This window comes from Balaenoptera borealis (genome assembly GCF_965194805.1).
Source record: "Balaenoptera borealis genome assembly, chromosome: 16".
Classification (NCBI taxonomy): Eukaryota; Metazoa; Chordata; class Mammalia; order Artiodactyla; family Balaenopteridae; genus Balaenoptera; species Balaenoptera borealis.
In genome coordinates this window covers 18,774,567-18,790,653 of record NC_138872.1, presented here as the reverse complement: position 1 = coordinate 18,790,653, position 16,087 = coordinate 18,774,567, and the positions used below count along the sequence as shown (strand labels likewise).

General features: G+C 44.4%; 1 protein-coding gene across 1 annotated transcript in view; it reads right to left on the bottom strand.

The window, feature by feature from the left end:
• Positions 1-15,109, bottom strand: part of CHD6 (chromodomain helicase DNA binding protein 6) — a 210,138-nt gene extending 195,029 nt beyond the window's left edge. The window contains exon 1 of the mRNA XM_082359464.1: positions 14,974-15,109. The gene's annotated coding sequence lies outside the window, so the exon portion shown is untranslated. The remainder of the gene's footprint in view (positions 1-14,973) is intronic.
• Positions 15,110-16,087: the final 978 nt, after the last annotated feature.

Sequence of the window (16,087 nt, the reverse complement as noted above, 5' to 3'; positions counted from 1 at the left end):
CGAAGGGTAGAATACAACCTACTCTGCTGCATTAAAACCTCTGACGATTCCTCATTGCCAACACAAATCTAAACTCCTTACCACGATCTCCAAAGCCTTTCGACACCTCCAACCTACTCCTCCAGCCCTACTACGCACCCAACTCCACCCACAATGAACTAACCATTTGCCTCTGTTCCCTTGCAGGACACTTCCTATGCATAAAGAGCTTTCCAAATCAGACACCAATCCCAGTCTCTGATTATTAAACTCCAAATCAATTTTCAAGAACCAATTTAAAAGTTCCTTCCCTTCAAAAGCCTTCATCAACTCCCCTGGATAGACGGTTGCTTCCTCTTCTTGCCTTCTAACAAAACTTTGGACATGGCTCTAATTTGACATTTATTATGATGTTTGTAGTAGCAGTTTACATTTCTCTTTTTTTTTTTTTTTTTTTAATTTTTGGCCGCATTTGGTCTTCGTTGCGGTGTGGGGCTTCCCCTGGTTGTGGAGAGCGGGAGCTACTCTTCGTTGCGGTGCGCAGGCTTCTCATCGCGGTGGCTTCTCTTGTTGAGGAGCACGGGCTCTAGGTGCGCGGGCTTCAGCAGCTGCAGCACGCAGGCTCAGTAGTTGCAGCACGCAGGCTCAGTAGTTGCGGCACACAGGCCTCAGAGCGCGTGAGCTTCAGTAGTTGCAGCGCATGGGCTCTAGGGCAGCAGTCCCCAACATTTTTGGCACCAGGGACCGGTTTCATGGAAGACAAAACTGGGGGGGGGGGCAGGGGGATGGTTCAGGCAGTAATGCGAGTGATGGGGAGCGGCAGATGAAACTTCGCTTGCTTGCCCGTCGCTCACCTCCTGCTGTGCAGCCCAGTTCCTAACAGGCCTTGAGGACCCCTGCTCTAGGGCACGTGGGCTTCAGTAGTTGTGGCACACGGGCTTAGCTGTTGTGGCTTGTGGGCTCTAGAGCACAGGCTCAGTAGTTGTGGCACACGGGCTTAGTTGCTTTGCGGCATGTGGGATCTTCCGGGACCAGGGCTCGAACCCGTGTCCCCTGCATTGGCAGGTGGATTCTTAACCACTGCGCCACCAGGGAAGTCCCTGTCTCTTCTAATAGACTGTGCATTCCTCGAGGGCAGAGACCAAGTGCATCTATCTTCAAGTTCCTAGTGCCCAGTAATGGCTGAAACAAAATGAAAGTTCGATAATTGTTTACTAAATGAACGGGCATCACATACTTGTGGAATAAACGAGTAACAGTACGAGAAAAGACAAAGGCAGTTCAATATGAAATGCCAAGTCAGTTACATAGGCAAAGCCTGACTTCAGAAGTATAGAGGGGAAAGAGGGTGCTTCTGGCACATACAGAGGGGGAAGGCCCCATGAAGACACTGGGACTTATTCTCAATCTCAAAGGAAGGAAAATATTTAGATAGGCCAGAAAACAACGGGCAGAGAACTAGGAGCATGGAAAACAGCAGAGATATGGCCCATCGCACAAGAAAAGCCATTCGGCTCTGCCTTGGGTTTCTTCAAGAGATAACCTTAAAAAAAATTTTTTTTTAATTTAAAAAAATTTTAGAAATTAATCATGCTTTTCTTAGTTATTTAAATCTATTTTCTGTCTTCTTATCCTGCTTTATTTTTCTTCCTAGTCCTTACCACCACTTGATACATTACAGTTCTGCATATTCAAATAACCACTAGAACATAAGGTCCCGAAGAGCAGGAACTTGGTTTTGTTTACTGCTGCATCCCCAGGGTTTACATCAGTGCTGGGCACAAAGTAAATGTTCAACACATATTTGCTGAATGGATCAAAGAACATATTTATTATGGCCTCTGATCTGATCTTTCCTTTCACGCAGAGATTGGCTCCCTACCTCACCCAGTCTCCACATATCCAAATCCTGCATATCCTTCCGACCCAAATAAATGCCCAGTCTGACTCAAAGCCTTCTCTGACTCCCCATCCCTCCCCTTTCTGAACTTCCAAAGCCCTTTATCTTTCTCATCTTGGACACTTTTTATGGGTTACTTCATAATAGCACAATTCTCTGTGTACAGGTATTTATGTATATATATATCTTATCGCCCCTGTAAATTCTTCAAGGGCAAGCTCTAGGTCATTTTCCCCCCAGAGCATCGTGCCTTATAGAGTTGCTCAGTAATTCCCACTGAATAAAAGGAAAAATTAAAGGTGGTATTAAACCTTTGATATCTTTTTTCTTTTTTCAGTTGCCCTGGGTCTTAGTTGCGGCTCACGGACTCCTTAGTTGTGGCTCGCCGGGTCCTTAGTTGCAGCAGGTGGGCTCCTTAGTTGCAGCAGGTGGGCTCCTCAGTTGTGGCTCGCGGGCTCCTTAGTTGTGGCATGCGAACTCTTAGTTGCGGCATGCATGTGGAATCTAGCTCCCTGACCAGGGAGCCTGCAGGGAACCTGGGCCCCCTGCATTGGGAGCACGGAGTCTTAACCACTGCGCCACCAGGGAAGTCCCAAACCTTTGACATCTTAATATTAACCTCAGAAAGGTTAAAATCAGTAATGATTTACCTCCATTCATCTTGGCCTGTGATACCCGATTCTTTGAAATTGTAATATCTAACACTTAAGTCATGCTTTCAGTGTGTGAGGTATTGTTCCAAGGCATAACATAAATTAACTCATTTAATCCTCAACAAAACCATATGGGACAGGTATAATCTCCATTTTACAGATGAGGAAACTGAGGCATGGAGAGGGTCACACAGCCAGTGAGTGGCAGAGCTAGGATTCAAACCCAGTGGTCTGGTTAGAGAATCCATGCACTTAACCACTATGCTGGAGTGCCTTACGAACGCTAGGCAGCCTCCTATTCATAAAGCTAAATGTGACCTTCTGAGAAATTTTATTTGAAAACATTAGAGATGCGAGGATATTTACAGCAAGGAACTATCCTCATCACGTGAAAGATGGAATTCCAGAAGGCAGTAAAAGTAGAGAACAGATGACAGAAAAGGAATGGAGGGTGTGCAGCACAACACTGGGAAGGATAAATGCTGTTAAGAGATAGTCAGCCTTGGACCTAAAACTGCAGGAGCATCTGTAAGAAGGAATGGAACAGAGAGGTAAACAGAAGCTCTGGCATGAAGTTATCATGGACAGAGCCCATATTCTAGATGCAGTTGGTACTGAGATGGCACAGCACAGAGAATGGCAGCAAACCGTACTGCTTAAGAATGTAGGGCTCAAACTGCCTAGGTTACTAGCTCTGAAATTACAGACAAGTAACTCCTTTGCCTGTTTCCTCAACTGTAAAATGGGCTAATATCAGCACTTAGCCACGAGGATCAAGGAGAATAATCCATGTATATTCATCAGGATGGGATTGGTTATGCTGCAGTTAAAATTCCTGTTTAAAAAACTCAGTGGTTTAAAGCATGGGCTTGCTTGCTTACAACACGTAACTACTGCAGATTTTTTTCAGAAAAAAAAAAAAAGGTATCTGCCTAGAAGTGTCTCACATGACTTCCAGTCAAATTTCAGTATCCAAAGCAAGTCACACAGCCATGCTCAACTTCAAGGCAATGGAGAAGTGCAATCCTACCATGTACCCAAAAGAAAGAGAAGAATATCGACGCACATCCCTAACCACCACCACACCACGAAAGAAGCTCAGACCACACCTGGCACACAGTAAGCACCCAATGACTGGCAGCTGCTGTTATTATTATCATGATTATTGAGGGCTCTGGGAAAAACTTATTCTAATAACTCTAAGGCATAAAGCTGAATGAACATGCAGATGTGAAAACAACCTCTCATGCACGTTATTTGCAATAAAGCAAAGGTGAATTTATAAGTATCTCACCATGATATGATGGAGGGACGTGCCAAAAAGTTTCTAGTAAGCAAAAAGTAATAAACAAGAGTTACCAAAATAGTACCACTTATTCTGACTCCTTTAAGACATGTAAAATTTCAGTGACAATACCTTTATTTTATTTTGGAGAATATATGAAAATATTATGCAGCCTTTCACAAATTCACTTCTAATCTCAGAGCACTCCTTCCCCTACTCCCCCTGTAAGTTCTTAAGTGAAATCCTCCTGTGTGGGTTTTTAGGACCCTAAGCATCAGAGTTAGGGAAAGAGTCTTATTTAGTGAAATGAGAGTTGAATTCTAATCCTTACTTGACCATAAACCAGTTCTATGACCTACCAAAATTTTTGACTAGGACACAACTAGTTACTCTGTTCCATCATCCATAAGATGACAATATTGACTAGATGGCCTCTGAAATCCCTTCCAACTCTACTCTTCTGCAATCCTGAGAAACCAGAAAGAAGCTCTGGTTTAGCAGAATCTAGTTAAGATGCTGAATCATGTAAGACTTGACAACACTTTAATCTTAAACTAGAAATAACTGCCACAACCACAGCTATGATGGTAGCAACAGAGCTTAGTTCAAGAGTGAACAACGGAAGAAAAGTCAGGAGCACCCGGGGAGAGCCCTGCTAGCATGAAATGTCGCAGGAAGAGCAGATAAGGGTGGACAGTGTATGACTGTATGTGTAAATAAAGAGTCTGGTATTTGAGCATGGTTTATGGAATCAGTCTTTTAGTAACATCTCATACCACATTCCAGCCGAAGCTCTGCAAATCAGTGAAGGTGATAGGAACAAACCTGAAGCAAAGAGCCTCCAAAACTTCAAGACTTGGGATCTGTCAACTACCAGGTCTCAATTCCAACAGACTGGGTTTTCCAATTCCTTAAGACCCCAAAGCAGTAATCCAAATATGTGCCTAGAGATCAAGAACTTGAAATCCTTTGGAGAAAGTCAAACAAAAGAGCTCAAAGCTGCATGTTACAAAATGTTAAGCTCTCCCAATCAGTGATACTTGTGTCTCAGTTAAACAGTAGCCCCTGCCCATACAACCTACCACATACATTAACTCACTCTGAGAGTATAAGACTGTCCCCTACAACAGAATTAAAGGGAAAACAGTGCTGCTTTTTAATGAACACCAATGGAAAACAATACAACATTAATTCATGCCATAAACAAAGCAAGAGACACTGCTGCATCAGTAATTTTGCTCTTCCTGCAGCCCTATTTATGATCTTTAAGAAGCCTTCTGATTCTAACATCTGTGAGTGTATAAAGCATATGGGGACACTCCTTACTGTCTCTCATGCTTCAAGAGTCACTGCTAAATGACTAAAAATCTCCTGCTTGAAAACTTAAAACCTGGCAAATAAATTTAATAAAATTACACTATGTTTAGAAAGATCCATTTTATTATGTCTAGACAGCATTCTAAAAAGCTATAATTCTACATGTGGATCTTCATTTACTTCTATAGCCATATTTCCTTCCACTTGTCAATCACAAAATAATTTCCAGTTCTACAATGGATATTAATCAATGTATTAGAATCAATGCTATCCGTGATTTTAATGAGCTTAAAATTTGAAGTACAAGTAGATGGGGCTGGAGGCAGGGAAGGATATACAGCCCTGAATGAGTGAAAGAAATCCTTTCTTTTAACAATTCAATTTTTAAATATATTGGAAGAGGACAGAGGATAAGGCTCAATCCTTCAAGGGGGCTTTGGTGAATATTATTAAAAACAAAGATTACACCTTTATAAACTGAAAAACCATCCTCTAAGTAAGCTGGTAAACCAGAAATACTTTACATAGGAAAAATCTCCATTAACTAGTCTAAAGTAATGAGAACCCTCAATAACCAGCGTTTTTTGTTTTTTTGTTTTTTTTAATTATGTGGTTTTTTTGGGGTTTTTATTTATTTATTTTTTTTTTTTTTTTTTTATTTATGGCTGTGTTGGGTCTTCGTTTCCGTGCAAGGGCTTTCTCTAGTTGCGGCAAGTGGGGGCCACTCTTCATTGCAGTGCGCGGGCCTCTCACTGTCGCGGCCTCTCTTGTTGCGGAGCACAGGCTCCAGACGCGCAGGCTCAGTAATTGTGGTTCACGGGCTCAGTTGCTCCGTGGCATGTGGGATCTTCCCAGACCAGGGCTCGAACCCGTGTCCCCTGCATTGGCAGGCAGACTCTCAACCACTGCGCCACCAGGGAAGCCCCTAACCAGCGTTTTATACTGAGAATTAAGTATTACACTTAAAAGCTGCCTGTGTTAAATCTTTATATGAAAGAAAAAAGCTTCAGCAGTCATGCTGAAAGACATGCATGTTAGTCACAGCCATGAAGGGTCATAAGGCCTCGCTGGAACAGCTACCTTGGTATTTGCAACACCTTACAGGACACAGATCTAAATTTATTTTCTGATCCTATTATTTTCTTAATATCAAATCAACTTTTAGATAAAAATAAATAGGTAAGCATAAATGGAAAAAATAGTGCTAAACTTTATTATATGATTTGTTTAGTCTCATTTTAGCCTAAAGGACAGTCTTGTCTCATATTGTATTCTCCTTTCTAAGTGAAAAGAAAAAAAAAGTCCACTATTTTCCCCACAAAGCAGGGGGCGGGGGGGCGGGGGCAGGGGTTTTAAAGGGTCTAGAGTTGTGCTGTCAAATGCCAGAGCCACTAGCCATATGTAGCTATTTAAACTTAAATTCACGGATATTAAATAAAAATTTAAATTCTGTTCCTCAGTCATACTAGCCACCTTTTAGGCACTTCAAAAGCCACATGTGACTTGAAGTCCTGCATAGATATAGGACATTTTACATCATAGCACAGAGTTCTACTGGACAATGATGATCTAGAACAATGTTTCTCAAATTTAAAGGTACACAAAATCATCAGGATAGTTTGTCATTAACACACACTACTGGGTCTCCACCCCGGGTAGTTTATTTATGTGGTCTGGAATGGAGCCCAAAACCTGCATTTCTAACAAGCTCCAAGATGATACTGATACTGCCTATCATCTTGAGTAGTCCTCTCTATGGTAAAGGACCAGCTTTTGTTTTTTCCTATCCACCATTGACCAATACTTTTATAAAATACTAGAAAAGTTAATTATCAGGAAAAAATATTTTAAACAAGGACTATACCATAAACTTATACTTTTTAAATTATCAGATTCAACAGACAAATCGTTTTTCTAAAAAATGTAGTAAAAGCAGCTAAATACCTTCTCTCAAGTTCTGAACTTACCTCATCACAGACAGGTAACAAACAGTTCACAGACCTGCACAGATCCAGACTAAGTGTGAGTAGCCCTGATCTAGAAGAACTTTTTTTTTACGATAATCTTTTTGGAGCTGGTCATTAATGATCTCTTTCATTATTCTCTACCATTTCCTCAAGGTATTTTTACAACTCAAGGCAAAAATGTTATTTCCATTAAGCAGAAACCTCCCCCCTGCCCAGTCCCTTAAAACAATAATATACAGGGTCTGCTCAAAGAAACAACCTGACAGGTCATCATTTATGTGATCCAAATCTGTCACATGGTCAACAAAGATGATGGCTTGACTTTTTCATGCTAACTCAAGGTTGAATTTAGACTGCTAACACTGCAAAAGTTGGTAAGCCAAGATACACAATGAACATTAATAGAGTCTCTGCGTTAAATCACAGAAAATTTCTTTCAGTAAATAAAATCGACGATCTGGACCTACCTTTCCAGACACAATCCTTAAAAGGATTTCTTATGAATACTGATGGTTTCCCCAAACCCAAAATGAACAGTCCAGGTACGTTTCTTTACTCTTGTATACTTAGGGAAGGAACACATCAAACAGAATCCCCTTTTAGGACTCAATGTCCTTCAGCAAACTATCTAAAGCTTAGGTGTTTTCCTCAATCCATATACCAAACCAAACAAACTGATTTTTCTTCTACTCAACTTCTGGTCTAGCCCAACAGATGGACTTCTGTGAGAAAATCTCCAGGATAACTTCAGGTCGGCCACTTCCTAGAGACTACTCTTAAGAATTTTCTTATTGCTCTACAGTTTTGTTTTACCAGTTTGTTTGACTATTACTTAAATAAATTATAAAATAAGGCTCTGAGAACTTTAATATGTGATCCTTTTTCCTATAGTAATATCTGGTTTAACAGAACTCCACATATATGCATGTTCTGTATAAAATAAGGTTACATGCTCAACTAGACATTATTTCAAGAAAAATTACCACTTAAAATTAACAACATTAAAAGTTACAAGGTATATATCTCATATAACACCTGGGGAATATAAAAATGGGGGGAGATTTGTTTTTTTTAATGTACTGTTTTAACCATTTTTTAAAATAAATTTATTTCTTTACTTATTTTTGGCTGCGTTGGAGCCTCGCTGCTGCACAGCGGGCCCTCCCCAGCTGCGGCGAGTGGGGGCCACTCCTCATTCCGGTGGTGCGCGGGCTTCTCACTGCGGTGGCCTCCCCTGCTGCGGAGCACGGGCGCGCGGGCTTCAGTATCTGTGGCTCACAGGCTCCAGAGCACAGGCTCAGACCCGCGTCCCCCGCACTGGCAGGCAGATTCCCAACCACTGTGCCACCAGGGAAGCCCCATCTTTTTAACTGTTCTGCTTACAGTGTCAGAAAGAAAACCCTTTTCCTCCTAACATCTCGAATGAAGCACTAACAGAATGAGTAAGAAGTAGAATCCAAAGCAAGATAATATGAGGAGCTCCTGCCATGGCCACCCCCTCCAGTCCCATCTGCAGAGGCAGATGGCTGAGACGGAGAGGCCCAGGACCCTCTAAGACTGTCTTGTCACCTGCTCCAACCTTCACTCTATCAGGCTGCATGGGCAAAGGCATGGAACAGCTTCCCATGTGTAACAACAAGGTAGGGAAGCATGTGGGGGCAACCCTTGCCTGGATGTCACACTGAAGGATGCAGAAGGACTTCCCCAAGCCTAGGCCAACTGATCCAGACTGAGACTGCAGGAACTGCTAAAGGGCAAAAAAGGCCCAAAGAAGTCAGCCTCTGGGCAAAAAGATTTTGCTCAAACAAAACAACTGTTTTGTAAGGACCTAAATCAATGACCCTTAATATTATTTTTACATGCAGGTGGGAAGAGATGGGGGAGAGGAGAAGGTGGGAGCGGGGGGCGACCACAAATCCCTTTAAGAATCATAAGAAACGATGGACTGGCTTCCCATAAACATGCACACACAAACAATATTTTGCATACTATTTTGAGCAGTTCACAGATGAGCTAAAGACTCCCTTGGTGTCCATGGATCCCAGGATAAAAAGCATCAATCTAAATAGGTAGAAACCAAAGGTCAGTGTTACAATAGCTAGACCTTCATTTAACCTGAAGCTTGACCTTTTACAGAAAGACAATTTTAGAATTTAAAAATATAGATATTCCAAAAATAAAATGCCTTGATCACACAGTTGTACAAGAAAATTCAAAATATATTGAAATTTTACTGATAATATATTTGATCCATAAAATTAGATCAGTGAAAACTCCCTACAAGAATCTTTTATAAAGGAGTAAAAAAGTAGACAAACAGAAATCTCCCTTGGGAATTCCCTGGTGTTCCAGTGGTTAAGACTCAACGCTTCTATTGTAGGGGGCACGGGTTCGATCTCTGGTGGGGAACTAAGCGCCAGCATGCCGCCACGCCAAAAAAAAAAAAAGAGAAAAAGAAATCTCCCTTCACTCTTTCACAAAATTCAAACATGCACCCATCACTTTGTAAGTGTTTGGATTCATTTCCTGAAGTTATCTTAAAATTCTGCTTCCCAGTTTTCCTGAAATTTTCAAACACTGTCTCAGTATGTTAAGTTCTTTTTCTTTGCTAAAAATTTTAAGTCCTTCGTTATTACGATAAAGAAAACGGTTCATCAATTTTTAAAAACTCCTCAAAATATGAGCTATTGGGGCTTCCCTGGGGGCGCAGTGGTTGAGAATCTGCCTGCCAATGCAGGGGACACGGGTTTGAGCCCTGGTCTGGTAAGATCCCACACGCCGCGGAGCAACTAGGCCCGTGAGCCACGACTACTGAGCCTGCGCGTCTGGAGCCTGTGCTCCGCAACAAGAGAGGCCTGCGCACCGCGATGAAGAGTGGTCCCCGCTCGCCGCAACTAGAGAAAGACCTCGCACAGAAACTAAGACCCAACACCAAAAAAAAAAAAAAAAAAAAAATCAGCTCTTAATGTCATATATTATCAAAGATCCTAAGAGTCTCGATGGCAAATGACACAAAGAATGAAAGTAGGAGAATGTAAGGAATCACTATTACAAACTAGAAAAACCAACTAATACAGGTACCACAAGCAAAACTAAACATTTTTCTCTGGATTTTATGCAAATAATCTGGTTCAGAAATTGGAAAAGAGGTGGATATTTTAAAATAACTCCGGTTTACTACCTTCAAGACTTTTATGGAAGTAACAGAATTTCTCATGAGCCTCCACAAAAGCCTCCACAAAATGAACTAAAGAGAAGAACATTTTGGCAAGGAAAAACTGACTGCATTCTCTCTCTGCACTTCATGGTTATTACTGTACTAGGCTAACTGTGAACTCCTAAGTGCCCTAGAAAGACCTCTCCTACACCATGGAGACAAGGGGGGGCCGGGTGCCCTCACTGTATTCCAACTTGCCTCTTCAGTGACAAATTCTCGAAATGGAGAAGTAAAAATGGACGGGTGTACAGAACTCACGCAAAGTGTGCTAGTTAATCTAGTACCATACCACGAAAGCATGACAGCACACCCCAGCTTTTTAAGAACTCTTTAGAGAGTGCTGGTGGTGAAAAGAATATGTGCTTTGGATCGAGATGACGTGGGTTCAAATTCTGACTCTAACCTGAACCAGCTTTGTGGCCTTGAACAAGTTACCTCATTTCTTTGAGCTGAAGACCATGGAGCTCATGGAGTGGCTAAGAAAACAGCGATATTTTTTCTCATCCCTGTAGTCCCAGCACCTGGCTAAGTGCTGGACACAGACCAGGTATTCATTCATTCAATGCTAGTTTTTTTGCTTCCCTCACAAGTGTGTTATATTCTACTGCAAACAAAAATGTTCTCTAGGGAACAGATATCTAAGCTCTAGCTATATTCTATGTATTTCAAAGAGTTTTCAATATAGTAATAACCTGGTACAGGGGAATGCAGGCAGTCCCGTGGAATCCACTGTAGCTTTTCGCCTGAATTAGACTAAAGCTTTGTATGAAGGATGGAAGCATAAAGAAAAATACTAAATAATTTTTAAAAATAAAACGATTTCGGGGGAGAGGGATAAATTAGGAGTTTGAGATTAACAGACACACACTAGTATATATAAAATAAACAAGGACCTACTGCATAGCACATGGAACTATATTCAATATCTTGTAATAACCTATAATGAATAAGAATCTGAAATATATATATGTATATATAACTGAATAATTTTGCTGTACACCTGAAACTAACACATCATAGTGAATCAACTATACTTTAATTAAAAGAAAATTTTCAAGAAACTCACTAATGGAGGTATGTTTTCTCTTAAAAGTAGTTGTTATCAGTTATTACCCAAAGTTTTATTTATTTATTTTTCATCCTGCTGGCGCCTGAGCTTATGTACATGAAATAAAATGGTATTGTTGGACAACTTAAAAAAAAAAGATTCCAAACCTTGCTATACTGGAGGGACGAGAGAACAGGGTGAGAACATACTCTCCTCAGTTGATTTAGATACTGTCATTGTCCTAGATACTGTCATTGTCACATATCAAAGATATTTATGCTGGCAGAATCCTTAAATCCTAAAACCGGTTCAAAAGGTTCAGAACATGAATCCATGTGTGACTCCACTTGGTTATTACAAAGTCTTCCCATGAAAGTTGAAAAACATAGGCACCTGCAGTAAGAATCAAGCCTGAGGTTGTGGAACCCTTTTTCCTCATGGTTTAACACAGGAAGACATAACCACAAACTCTGCTTGGGGCATTTTCCTGACCCCCAGGGCAGCATTTAGGAGAAATGGAAAAGCTGGTGAGGTCGGGGAAGGCCAACGTCAAGAAGGGGGGGGGGGGGTCGGCGGTCACAGGGCTGGACGAGGGGCAGACAAGGCTGGGGGCTCAGAAGGAAGAGGAGGAAGGTGGCCAGAGCTCTGATTCTGAGGAGTTTAAGCTGCACTCTTGCCCCCGCTGGTCACCACGTGGTCGCCTCTGGGGACAGTAACTTGGGAGGCAGCATTTGTAGTGATGTCCCATCAGCACCTCACACACAGCACGTCCTTCTGCCGGCCCTGCTCCTCTCCAGGGTCCCCCAAGCCAGGACACCCCCAGTCTGCCCATTTCTCACCACTGCGGCCCCTCCCGTCCAGGCCACCAACATCTTGCCCGACCACTGGTCACTCTCCCTCGGCTCGCTCCTGCCCTCTGGCCACCATGGTCCACCCCTCCCCAGCAGCCAAGGGATCTTTCTAGAAAGCCAGTTGGACAAGCCGTTCCTTGCTTGGCCTCTGCAGCACTCTGAATGAAGTCCCTGCCTCTTATCACATCTCCAGCTGCTTTCTGGCTCCACCCTCCCGACACCCACCCTGCCCTGCCCCCGCTGGCCTCAGAGCCTCTGCCCCAAGCCATATATCCATCCAAGAAATCTGAAAAACGTCTTCGAAACTTCTCTAAATCAGAGATCCCCAAGACACAGTAGCCCAAGGGCCTGTTGTTTCTGATAGGTTTTCTGTAATATAATAGCAAAACTCACAAATGAGATGTAGTTTCTAAAGAGATAAGATTCTGCTTCAGATTTTCTTTGGTATTTGAAATAGTTATGAGAAAAGTAAATCAATAAATACAAAAAACGAACTGCCAAAGGATCTTCCAGAAATGTAGTAACGTTACTTGTGGCCTCCCACTTCACTTTCAACTGGCCATTCAATTTCTCCCGTGATTTGCCTGAAGTAATACACTGATGAGTTCAGAGAACTACGGACTATACTAATAATAAATTATAAAAATAATTAGAAAGCTATAGAACATTAAAAAGTTGTGGGAAAAGTGATCATATTCCAAGACTTTGCAGTGCTATAACAGAAGAGCTAAATGTAAAAAGCAAAAAAATAACTGCAGTATAAAAGATGAGACTCCAGGCAGACTGTAATACTGCGATGAGACACAGCTAATTTCACAACAGATCTAGATTTACTTTGCCCATGGCCACACTACAGCAAGAACAGTATCATAGTCTGGTTACTACTATAAGGGAGAGTTAGCTAAAAAAAAAAGTTAGCAAAAAAAAAAAAAAAAAAAAAAGGTGGGGGGGAATTGTAAAGGTTAGCTTTTAATAGCCCATTAATCAAGAAAAAAGTTTAAATAATTCATCATAATTCATCTAGGAAATCTGCCCTGGGACAGAAAAGAAGTCCAAAATTAACCTTTTTACAACTCCACATTTTCCCAGGCCTTTTGTTACAGTCATGCATTGCTTATATGAAACCACCTGTTCTGGTTGGCATAAACCCTTTTACTTGACATTTCACGCCTAATCATTTTATCACACATGGATCTCAAACCTTCTCTCTATTCCCAGAGAGCCACAAAGTTTAGAAGAACTATCTCCCTGAGGTTGCCAACCTGATCTTCCAATTTGTAATACCAACAGATTCTCCTGTGCCATGCACAGTCGATGGGTACAAATCCCCAGTAAGAAAGATAGCTCATAATTAGCCCTGGGAACACAGCAGAGTGGCCCTTGTCTGGACTCTTCCAGGGGTCACAAGCATATCCCCTTAAAGTACGTCGAAATTTGGAGCCTACCGGGATGGTATTCCTATAAGCCATTTGAGAAACAACAGTCGAATCTCAGGCGATACTGCAGACACTCTAAAAATTGTAAAAAATTTTAAATGGGTATTTTCTCCGTTCATGGATCTGCTACACCAGAAATGAGCAGTGTGGAGAATAAGGTGCACACACAGTCCCAAAGATGCCTGGAGATGCCAAGGATTCACTAGAAACCTTGGCCGGACTACTAATGGTCCATAAACCCTAATTTGGAGATCACGGGCCTACAGGTTCAAAATTGAATTATACTGCCTTATTAGATCATACACTACCGAAACCACAGTCACATCAATCATAACTGGAACTAGGAACACTTTAGGTACACAAATACGAGTCTGCTTATGCATTTTTAATTGGATCAAATAAAACAAGCTGCAAACAAACTCAAATTTCAATTATCTCACTAGTGAGGGGATTTCCTAACAGCGTCTTTTTAAAAACCAAGTAGCTGCCAACCCTCTGCACATCTGACAGGCAAGTCTCCGGAAATTTGGGAACAGACTCCGTTACTTCTCAACAGCGAAGGAAATAAATACCCTGAAGGGGACAGATTCCGTTTTTGTTTTTGTTTTTTAAGGCTCAAACATGCAATCTAATAATGCACAAAACTTGGCTGCGGGGTTGCTGGACATCTCCAGGGTTCCAATTCTCAGGGCGAGTGCGCGCTAGTGCGTAAGAAGGGGGCGGAGGGGGTGCGCGCTCGGAGGACGCGCCGGGGCCCCCGCCCCCGCCCGGAGCAGCAGCCTGGCACCAGCCCACCCTCCTCCACCCCTGCAAAAAGACGCAGGACGCCAATAGTGCAACTTCTCCGCGGGGGCGGCGGCGGGAATAGCGGTCACCCCCGCCCCGCCGCTGCGCGGCCGGGGGTCTCTCCTCGGCCGGGCCCCGGGGAGGCGGGAGGGAAGGGGGAGCCCTCCGCACGCCCCGCCCCCGCACGCCTGGCCCGGGGCCGGGGGCTGCCCGGACCCCCAACCCTCCGCGCGGCCCGCAGCGGCGCACTCCCAAGGACAGCCGCCCGGCCTGAGCGCGAGGCGGAGCGGAGCGCGGCGGAGGCCGGCCCCTCGCCTCAGGCCTCAGGCCGCCGCCTGCCCTCCGCCAGGCCGCCCGCCGCCGGCCCCGCTCGGACCCCGGCCCGGCCGGGCCTCGGCACCGCCGCATCCCCTCATCCTGGCTTCATTCATAGGGGCACCGCAGCCCGGCCGGCGGTGCGGGGCCGGGGACCCGCGGACAAGACCGACCCGCCGAGGCCGGGGAGGAAAATAAAAAGTTAAGAGAAGAACTTACCTAAAATGGCTCCTGCAGCAGCCAAAATACAAACAGCTATTATTTGGTGAAGTTTAGCTCAGACACCCTGCAAGGACACCCTAACCCGGCTCGGGCCCGCCTTCCCTGCCATGCCATTGGGCTTCGCCGGCCCAAAACACAGAGTCATTGGTCAACCTGGCTGCCGCTCAGACAGAAGCCCATTTCAAGCTTGCTTGCAGGGGCGAGTGATGGGCTCGCTCCATTGTGCTCGTATTTGCATGGATGTGATAGCGGCGCTGATTGGCCGGCGCCGGGGCCGCCCCGCCCCCTGCCTCGCGCCCCCCGCCTTGGAGACGCCGCTGCGTGCGGCCCCGCCCCCCGGGGCAGAGCGGCGGGGCCACGGGGGCGGGGCGGGGCCGGGGTCCTGCGGGCCGAGGGGGCGGGGCGGGGTCCTGCAGCCGCAGACAGCGGGCAGGGGGCGGGGACCTGGAGCGCGCGCGCGCGGGCGGGGCGGGGGTTCAGCCAGCAGGTGGAGGTCTCTTAGGTAGCGGGCTAGCCATATGGAAAACCCTGGGCTGGCGTCTCCGGGGCTGGGAGAGGTTGTGACTGGGGTGCCGCGACAGAGAGATTCCGCTGGGGCCGAGGTCCCGTTGGTGAGGAAAAGAAGATGCCGAGAAGCCAGGCGAAGAGCCAAGGAGCCCCGAGCTCTGTCTCCAGCCGCATCCCTGCCGCTCCTCCTGGCTCCCGGGCACTCCTGGCACACGGGCTTCTTCCCAAGGACCCCCCGCACACCCGGGGAGTTTTCAGCCCCGGGGGTCTTGCGGCGCCTTGGATATACCTCCGTAAAATCAGGTGTCGAGCTATGGTGTGTTTATGTTCAGGCCTGTCTCCCTCACCATCCTTGTAGCATCCTCAAGGACAAGGCCCAGCATATGGCAGTGATTCAACTAATTGTTTAATATTCTTTAATTCGTTCGTTAGTAGCTAATGTTTGAATGCCCACTAAATGCCAGGCATTGATCTAAGACAGGAGATACAGCGGTCAATAAGACAAAGACCTTGCTCTCGTGGAATGGACCTGCTAAGGGGAAAGAAAGACAATAAACAAATACAAGGGGAGAGGTAGTGATAAATGTTATAAAGAAAATAGATG